The sequence below is a fragment of the Corvus brachyrhynchos genome, unplaced genomic scaffold (assembly GCF_000691975.1).
Source record: "Corvus brachyrhynchos isolate BGI_N302 unplaced genomic scaffold, ASM69197v1 scaffold71, whole genome shotgun sequence".
Classification (NCBI taxonomy): domain Eukaryota; kingdom Metazoa; phylum Chordata; class Aves; order Passeriformes; family Corvidae; genus Corvus; species Corvus brachyrhynchos.
Genome location: NW_008237609.1, coordinates 4,176,777 through 4,186,196, shown reverse-complemented (window position 1 = coordinate 4,186,196; position 9,420 = coordinate 4,176,777).

Here is a 9,420-nt window from a genome sequence, read left to right as displayed (position 1 = left end):
AGTTAGATCAACCCACCATGTAAATTCATGGTGTGCACTAGATAGATATTTAAAACAGCAGGCCAAGTGAAGACTAATACTTTTGTCTGTACAATGTGCTGCCTTTTTATTTAATTTTAAGCTTTAGATCACATTCAAACATCATGTTTAATTGCCTTTGTTATGACTTTAGCATTTTTTTTTTCTGAATGCATTTTTGGTTTTGCACATGACAACATGTTGTAATGATGTATTTTCTAGTTTAATATACTTTGTGTGGCAGTTCTTCTATAGTTTAATTAAAAATACTTGCTCCTTTTTCTGATTCGATGTCATACAAATCTTATGTCATCCAAATCTTATGTTGTAAATTTCCATTCCTTACCTATCTTCTCTATGTTATGCATCATATCATATATTTTCCCATTTCTCTTCCATCTCTTTCCCAGCAAAATCTTTTGCAGTTTTAAAAGTCCATGGGATCTCATGTTTCTTTGCACAGAAACTGCTTCGGTCCTTTCCTCAACTCTCTCTTGTGTAGTTCTATCACATATATTGCATATATTCTATTATGTAATATTCTATGTATATTTTAGGTCTATATCTATTTATAGTCATAGAGAGAGGAGTAGAAAGACAGGAGGTCACTAGATCTGCATAAAATATTCAAACTTCAAGCATGTGATAGCTTTATACAATGGCATATTACACTTTTAGTTAATTCCCTCTTTAATTTTTTAAAATTATCTATTTTACAGGACTAAAAAGAAAAGGCCATTGTGCCACAATTGCTAGGCTGACTGCACTTATTCCATGCAAATGCCAGGATTTTGTAAAGCTTCCATGTAAGTTTCCTCTTCTTGGAATGGGCAGCCAAAATCTTCTTCTGGAATGGAAATTAATACTTCAGCCTCCAAAAATTATAATTATTTTAATTATGCTGCACTTATACTCTTGGCTTTTCTCAGGTGCTAAGAGGGGATCGTTTAGTGAAATAGCTAGCTCTCATAAAACAAATATAGTTTTGGACAAAAAACCTATAAAGTCTACCAAAAAATATGAGAGAAAACTTAATTTACTTAAACAGAAAATCTTTCAAAACTTTAGTCATTGTGAACAAATCTGTGTAAAGAGGAAAAAACAGGTTTTTGTCTTGGTCAGAGTCCTATGTAATTTCTTGAATTGAATGTGACCTGTCCTGCCTGTAAGTCATCACTGCCTCCAAAAGCAGTTTCAGGCTCTTAGGGTTACCAGTCTTCCAGAACATTGTAAAGGATAAAATCTTATTCCCATTGTCTGTAAAACTTAGAAGAAATTGACTTCATTAATTGTATTAATTACCCATTCTGTGACTCTCCTCTTGAAAACATCCTTTGTCTAAATTATTTAGGCAGGAATAGAATCAGAAAAAAAAAATTATCTTTATATAAATTTATATCTCTAAATAAAGAATAATTTCTCAATAGTCTCTGAATATTCTATGCTTCCAAAGTACTTGCAACTAAAAGTTATAAAAGATCAACTTGAAGTTAAGAACCGTGAAAGCAGAGAAAAATTCTAATCTAAGTTTTGTTTTGTAGATGTGAGGCTTCTGGGCACCAAATGTGGCACTCAGAAGTAATTTAAGTACCAAAATTCAAGTCTATAATCCTCAAAACATCCTGAGAAGAGATTGCTGGCATCTGAGATTGCCCATGGGAATTTCTCAAGATGCATGGCATGCTGCTGCCATGAAGAGCCAGGACTGTTGCCATTTTGGCATGGCTGAGTACTGTGTATTTGTTTGATACTTAGCCCCATTAGTAATCTGCATAGTCCTGCTTTCCTCAAGGACTCAGTTGGAATTGGAGATACTCTTTAGTACAGCTAAAATGCAGTAAAAAATCTGGTCAGCACGATATTTAGCAGACATTGCTACTTTCATTGAAAACTGTGGAAGTAAGGATTGAGGAAAAAAAGAAGGATACAATTATCCTTATTAAATATAATATTTGTGCTCCTTCAGAAATTGGGAGATACATCCTCAAAATCTTTTTTAAGGTGAAAAAATTCAAACTCAGGTATCCCATCCCAAGCTTGAATGTGAGATCATTACATGCTTCTGAGGAGCCTGTGTTGATGAATAGTAAAACATCCTACACTGCTCATTTAATTTATAAAGCTTTTGAATTAAAAATAACAATCAGTTTTCTTTACCAGTCAGACAGACTGGAACACCAAAGAAACATGTGGTCAGTTCCCACAGAAATAAAAACATAATTGTCAGTATCTATAATAATTTTGACTTATCAGCATTTCCCCTCTTTTTCTCCTTAAACCTTTATAGTTTATAGTCTTTTTCTAATTGCTTCAACTATCAAGGAAACATACAGTTTTCTAATTCTGAACAGGAATCTTGCACAACATATATCTAGACCTTTTTTGTGGCCATACCGACATCACGTAGACAAATAAACTAGTTTATTTAATAAACCATTCCAAGAGCTTATACAGATTGCCCTGTTCTGCTTCCTAGGCACCCGCTGTTAAATACATTTAGGATGGTGATACTGGGCTGGAGACCTGGTACAACTGTTCTTACAGTTTCACAGGAGACACTTTTGGTCTCTCTGAAAGTATATGTTTATGCACTATGGCTAGTACCCAAAGAACAGCATTCATGGGGGCAAAAATGTGAGGGTTTACTTTTTTTTCTTTTTTTACTTTTTTTTCTTCTGCACATATCTAACTTGATCAAATTTTGTCAAGTTGTTTATGTTTAACTTATGCGGAAATTACAGGTATATTCTATTCAGGGGGTATTAATTTATTTTATAACTCTACATCTACTGTAACTGTTCTACGTAATGTACCTTTCTCTATCAAAAAGAACTGGAACTGAAATCCTATCTAAATGGGTTCTGTCAGGATTTTCTCCACCTTTTAGTTTAATCTTTACCCAGCCCTGCCACTGCAATCCCATTTCCCCAGAAACATCAATAAAGATTTTGGCTTTGATGAGGCCACATCATAGTATAACAATATTTTCATCTTTTCTCTTCTAACCATTGATGTAATGCACTTTGAATTGGCAATCAATGTTTTTATATTTATAAATTTGCAGTTAGAAATTAGTTGTTGCTTGTGAGAAGCATCTGTTCTGCCTATATTTGGCATAACTGTAATTGGGATAATGTTTGCTAACTGAGAAAGACAGGGTGGATTACAGCAAAGCAATTCTGAGACTATACTAGCTGTCACACTGAGTTATAAACCAGTTTTCAGTGTCATTGATCTTTACATGAAACCTCCATCACTCAGTAGAATCACTAGGGAATGCAACTAACCCAGGAAAAAATGATAGCTTTGTGCCCCTACCATTTTTGATTTTTTCCCCCTTCATCTGACATGGTTGAAAAGTTGCCATTCTCTCTATTTTTATGCACAAAAAAAGGGAAGATCATTTAATATTAAGGTTCAGAATTTAGCCTATTGGTAGGTGATAAGTTTGTGTTAGCTACAAACATCTAGTTCTTATATACCTTGATGTTCCTTCACTTGATGATCCTTTTTATGAGAAAACTTTGAAGTCAGCATAGGTTCCTTCAAAGTTTATTTAGAAGCTGAAGCAATTTGTTGGAAATGTATTTAATACATTTATCTAGTTACCCATTAATTAAGACATTGGTACATTTCCATATTTTCACAAATGTCAGCTTATTTACTAGGTTTTTTTTTTAAATATTCCTGCTTTTTATTTAACTTAAGAAAATATGCAGGCATCAATGGCACTATCCACAAATAAGCAATAATAATGATGAAAACAAGTCTTGGGGCAATCATTCATTTAAAACCAAAATAAGCTAAATCAAAGGACAGTTGGAAATGATACTAACATTCACTTTATCTAAAATAAGGAATTCTATTTATTTCTCTATACATTGACAGTGCCTGAAGATGTCTGAGACATCTTCATGGAGCTGATAGACACTAAATATCACCATCTGAAAACCTGTTTTCTTTGTCTGAGGAAAAGAAGAATGACACTAATAACATCTTGAATGGCAATAGATGCCTATTTTGATCAGCTGAACTCAGCACTAGCTGTCTGAAATGTCTAAATATGAGCAAGGTGTATAATTTCTCATTACAGGAGTTCCCTTACCTATTATAAACTTCCACCAACTCCTTCACAAGATATGCCACAATGACTTTTCAATTAAGTATAAGGTGATTGATGCCACCAAGTACAAAATAAAGGGTGGGAAGTAAGTAATGGAAGCATATGTCATGCAGGTAGACTAGGGAGAAATTAATCACTAGTTACATCAGTACTGCAAAAAGAAATGATGAAGTTAAGAAAAGGTCCAAACCAGAAATTGATATCCCTATTGCCTTTAAAGTGTATTTGTAGCTAAGCAGGCAGTATTTACAATTTTACATTGATATTGTGGTCTGTGCCTGACTAAAACGTTATCTCATGTGTAGAGGCATGATAATTAAACCCTACAGGAAAGATCTCACAGGCAGCTAGCTAGTGAATTTGAGATTGATCATTCCAGACCCATCAAAATATGTGGTGACTGATTAGCTAATCTCAGTGTTCACAGTGCACGCAGAATTGTAACAGGGACTATAATAAAGAGGAAAATATATATAAAGTGTTTGTACTGGATTGTCCCGCAGTCCTACAAGGACTAAATTTGAGTATGGATTCAGTTCAGAAGACATTTCAGACATATCCACTGGACTCTCCCACTTTAGTCAGCTTCCTACATCTGAGCACAAGTCTAAATACAGATACTATCAGCTCTTTCTATCACATTCATCTGCGTGTGGGTTGGAAAAGGCAAAAAGTGAATAGAAAGAGGGGAGGCTTCACTTTCTATGGCTAAACCAGTGAAGAAAAAAGATATGAACAGCACTATATCTTACAGATGTCAGCTTCCACTTCTAGTCCTATGAGTTATATATAAAAACTATGGATTCACACCTTTGTGTCCTAGGGAAACAAAACCAGATAATTTTTCACCATGTGACTCCAGACCCCATAATGAAATTTGGGTCCTCTGTGTGCTCCTTATGCGAGCAGCCCCATCTACATGTTTGTGCTACTAACAGTACCTGAAAGGCACTCTACTAGGAACTGTGCCAAGTTATTTTATGAATAACTGCTAAGTGAAACAGGCCATTTCTTCCCAGAAGTTTGATAATGATCGAGCTAATGATTTGAGACTGCTTTATGCAGCCTCCTTGATTACTTGTCCCAGTTACATACTAGTAAGCCCAGCTGCAGCTGGTAACTCAGCCATGGAAATGTAAATAAAGCTTTCTTTGTGATAAAGAAATTACCATTGAAACTAGTGGCCGTAATCAATGTTCTTCATTTAATACTCTAGCAAAAAAAATGTTTTTCGAAACTCAAATATCCTTATGAGGCAAAAATCCATTCTCAAGAAAGGTACATGAAATCTGCTCAAGAATAGGATCTAAATGGAATGAGAACAGCAGAGAGAAGTTCCAAGTTTACCTGTAGTTCCATGAGTTGAAGTATCAGCAGAGAAATAGTAATGGATAAGTGCAGAAGCCAGATAGTAGCAGTAGAATTCAAAGCAGGGGGAAGGCTTTTGGGGAATGATATGCCTATCAGTAGAAAAGATACAGGAAACAGGAGTGAAGTCCATCCATTTTTTCAGCCATCCTGGGATCATGAATAAAAAGAAAAACCCCTTTGTATCTCTTTTATAAAAAACAATAATTGCATCAGAAATTCATAATTCAAGTTAATAAATTTCTTCTTTCTGGAAACAGAAAAAACCAGAAACCTGAGCTTTTGACTAGTTTCTCAGGCCAAAATAATGGGATTATATTATAGACTACTTCCAAATCATAGTTTAAAAATCTAGATAGCTAAAAAGAAGACAAAAGATGAATAGTAAAAGTTTAAAGTGTTCTGCTGTGAAATCATGCAGCTTATTAATTTTAACTTTATTTAAAATATAATTATTACTGTATATAATTATACTACTGTATAAGTATACTACTATATATACTGTATATAATTATACTACTGTATAAGTATTACTTATATTTGGTAATTTCAATAGGGAAATTTTTTTTACCAGTTGCTAAATCTTACAGTACAAGTGAAAGGACTTGAGAGGATCATATTGTCTCTCTCACTGAACAGATCAGCAGCAAAATTATTCTGCCCAAGGCACAGGAAACAAATAATGTTAAGTACAATACTATTCCTGTTATGGTCTCTCCACTATCCTCAAGGACTGTCATGTTTCTGACACCAATTTCTTTATATGTCGCTCTTTGTAACAAGTCTTTGTGCCCTTGTACACATTCAGTCTGTTCATCTGCATTCACAGCTATGCACTTTCAAGACTGGAGGGACACCCAAGGACGATAGTTCTTCCTGAAGGTCTAGGATAAAGATAAACTACCTAATTTCCTAAGAATGCTGAGCCTACTTTCACACTAGGACTAGAGAATGAAAAGAAATGTATTACTGTCTTTGACTTATTCTCAGTAAAATTAAAATATCTGAATTATTCAGTAATAAACCCTTATATTTACCTATACTCTCATCTTGTTGTGTTTAACACTAAAACCTATCATTCAGACAGCCTAAGGAAAAGGGAATGATTTTCCCCCTTGGTAAATATTAGTACTAGTAGAAAATATAGCTGTATCATTGTTATAGCAATCTTTTGTAGCAAACTGTAGTGTATGTTATGCCTTACAAAGACAGAAACATTCTGAGCTGTCAAACTTACTTAATCTAAGCAAAAGGCAAAGCAAATTACTGCAACCGAAGGCAAAGAACAGTTCTCATGAAAGGAAGTCTGTTAAAAAATAACCCATACAGATAAATACTAGGTCCTAAATTCTAGTTGTACAGATGCAGTGTCTACAGTTGATGATTCATACCTCCAGTTTTACTTCTTGTTTTCAGTTGATCTCATCTAATTTTAGGCAACAAACATGTATGTATGAAATCACCTTATTTAGTCTATTAAAACATATTTACATATATCCCAAATGTGAATCAGATCTCAAAAAAATCCAGGAAAAATATGCTTTTATTTAGAAGGAAAGTCCTGGGTAATCATAACAATACTTTTTTTTTTTTTTTTTTTTTAATTTTAGTATCTAAATCCTTAGACATATATATTAGTAAGCACATCATATACTTTGGTCTGTATGGCAAAATAAGCGCTTAACTTGGTCTGGTTTTGCCTAAAAGAGGGCTATAGAGCAATCTAGATTGTAAGTTCCTATTAGAAATTATCTGTTGCAACTTTGTCAAGAGCACTAAATTCTAGACATTGCATTTTCATTGCAGTACAGCTGCTACATAACTAAAGATTCTTCCTGGTTTCCTCCTCTAACAATATTGTTACTATTTGTACATTAGTTGATCCAATAAAATACTGATGAAAGATTCATTCTCTTCTTAGTAGTGAAATGGAAATCTTTTTCTCACTCTAAAACAAACCTATTTGTGATCTGTTTCCTCACAAAGCTATGTGACGAATATTCTATAACAGTGTGGGTATATCAAGACAACATCTTGGCAACTACAATAAAAGTGAGTTTACTGAATTTCTGGATATCTTTCACATTCACCATAAAGTGTATGATGCTAATTTACTAACCAATAAAAAAATAAACAAAATTTTAAAGGAGTTGGAAACTCCGGCCCCTAATTGTGTACATATAAATAATATTTAAAGTCAACTTTATATTAGATTTATTATAGCAAATAGTGCAGAAAGTACTTAATCAGGGTTGACTCTCCCATTAGAAATTTTATGGGCATAATTAATATTATGTAAGACTACTAGTTCTGGACTTTACTATATATGATTTCAATATACTGAACAGCCAGAACACAATAAATCATTGGTGACAGCATTTGAAAAGATTTATGCAAGCCTAGTGAGTAGCAAGATGTTAACCAGTAGCCAATTTGGTCACCAGAAAATGTGTTATTTTGCTGCTTTTTTCAATAGTGAAATGTTTCAAGAGTTTTTGTATTCCTTTGCTCTATGTCCTCTCTCACACACCAACCCACACTACACAGTCCCACACAGATGGCATTGCAAGGATAGTAAAAAATTAGCATATTGAAACTAATGAGTGAATATATATTTTAAAAAATTGGAAAAAAATTCCTATATTTTGTCACAGGTAAGTTTCTGAACAACAAGCACTGCATTTAAATACTTTTATAGTATTTTGAGATTTTCTTCAAAAGAATTTTTACTATATGGTATCATGCATGCATCCTGATACAGGTGAGAGAAATCATTTTATGTGATGTCCACATTAATAATATTAAATAAAACTAATAGCTTTTCATATAGGAAGTATGTATTTTATCCCAAATGTTTCAAGAGTGTCAACAGCAATAAAAAACCACATACTCAAAGGGGTTTTAGGAACTCATTCTCTACAACAAATGTAGGTCTCCCATTACTTCACACTTTTTTTCAGGTTTTTTTTCCATAAATTCCACCACAATCAGAACTCTTCTCTTAATAAAAATGAAGAGGGTATATTAACACACATGTATATGTAAAAAGTTTCAGATTCACTCAACATATGCTCCAAGCAAGGTGGTCGTGAACCAGATTGACTTTGGAAAGCCTTCAGCCCCATCAGCCCAGCATGGAGACACATCAGAGTCCAGAGAAACTTGCAACTATCCTCGCACATCCATTCAACAGTGCCTTCAGACATTCTCACATCATAATGCACTCAGCAGGGAAGAGTGAGGACAATGATGTGTCTGAAATTATACTCATGTATATGTTGCCCCTGGGTAAGTGGAATTAGGCAGAATTTCACCAGCTGTAATCCCCTACTGGAATCAGACATGAAAATATTTTCTTTGAAAGACTGAAGGTTGAGGGCCATTATGATATCCAAGATATCCATAGAAGCTATTGAAGAGAGAAATTGGAAAGGATTGCCTGAAGAAGGTGTGGATGTGTCATCCCTGGAAATGTGGAAGGTCAGATTGGAGGGACTGAGCAACCTGGCCTAGTTAGTGGAATGTGTCCTTGCCCATGACAGGGAACTTGGAACTAGATGATCTTTAGTATGGATTCCAACCCAAGCCTTTCTGTGACTCTATGATGCAGCTACAGGCAAAGAAAAGTTCCATGGGTGACCTAAAATGACACGACTCCTGCAAGCCAGCAAATGAAATTAACAGATCTCTGAAATGAAGCCTAATGGCTCCAAATTCCTTTTAATATTTTGACTTTGGGATCTATTCAGTTACCTAAGTTTCCTTGTCTGATGCTATTTAAAGTGGCTGAGAGTACTAAGGAAGTCTAAACAGGCTGAAAAACGGTCAGGGGGCTTAGAAAAGGTATTCTCTAAAGCATTTTAAAAGACACAAGATGCTAACAGTCAGGCAAGTAAAGTGTGTCCTGAGAG